The sequence below is a fragment of the Otolemur garnettii genome, unplaced genomic scaffold (assembly GCF_000181295.1).
Source record: "Otolemur garnettii isolate 467f Iridium unplaced genomic scaffold, OtoGar3 scaffold00063, whole genome shotgun sequence".
Taxonomy (NCBI): domain Eukaryota; kingdom Metazoa; phylum Chordata; class Mammalia; order Primates; family Galagidae; genus Otolemur; species Otolemur garnettii.
The window spans coordinates 6,404,652-6,405,939 of NW_003852458.1; positions in this window are offsets into that span (position 1 = coordinate 6,404,652).

The following is a 1,288-nucleotide window of genomic DNA, read 5'->3' on the forward strand; positions in this document are numbered from 1 at the left end:
CCACCCCTGGGAAACGGAGGATCGCGGCCGCGCGCGGGCCCACGGGCGCCGAGGGTGGTGCTTCCGCTGAGACTCTGGTCGCGAGGCCAATCTCGGAAGGTCATAGAAGAGCCGGGCAGAGCGGAGCGGCCCAGCCGGTGCAAATCGTCCAGAAAGGACGGCCGTGCGTGGGCGGCCTGCGGGCAGGAGAGCGGCTCCCAGACCGTGTCTGTGCGCACTGCAAACATCGCCTGGAGGAGACGAAAACCTGGGGCCGTGTTTTAGCCGCCTCTGCAACTACAGTGCACAGGAAAACCAGCCTCTCCACCTGGGGCTGGGAGTAGGGAAGGCGATTGCTTAGGGTTGAGATTTTACGAGTTACCTAAACTGCTCCCAAGGCCGGGGCGCTGCCGCTCAGGTCGCGTTCTTCCTCCCTGGCGCAGAGCTAGCTCAGCCCGAAAGGGCCCACGGGGGCATTCTGAGAATATCCTGGAGCCATCTAGTCTTGCCTCCAAGGCGTGGTGGGCTTATTTGTGCAGAGAAGAAACGGATCCCTTAATGGGGTGAGATTTTTCCTCCGTGCATTGTTCCCATTTCCGCAGTTGCACTTGGCCTCGGTTTTCCTTCAGAGTAATGCAGCAAATGAAATTAGCTGGAAGAGTGTTTGATGGCGCAGAATCGTGATTTGATGTTTACGCTCTGTGCCGGACGTGTTTGATGGTGTTCTCTTTGGCGCAATTAATTCTGCAAAGTTCAGAAATGTGCCAGATAGAGCCCCTGGCACGCAGAGTGAAGGCTCTGCAGACACACCTTCAATAGGAAGCCAGCTTGTTTCATTTGTGATTTATCTGAAGCACCAGCAGCACCGAGGCCGACGTGTTTTGATAGAGAGGACTTTGGGTAAAATTCCAAAGCAATTTATAAATTGGCAAAATGAGGATTATTTTCTAAAATAACTTTTTCCTGCTGATAACGTAACTTTAAAATAGGCTACAAAACGCCTGAAAGTACATTGATTGAAAAGTAGACCAAAAACATATGTTTCACTGCAAGGTATCGTCCCTACTAGTGTCCTAATGGCTAGCTCCATCTATGTTCTTATTTCGAACGCTAAAACTAATACTAAATGCTTTCTGTTATCTTTAAGGCTTGTTTGGAAAACTATATTTTGTGTATTTGAAACATCTTTCAAGGTATATCCCCCCCCTTCTTTTGATGGTTTGGGAAATTTATCACTATTCATATTGGAGAATCTTGTAACTCTTTCCCGTTAGGCATGGTAACCCAAGGCCAACAGCACTTCAAGGAG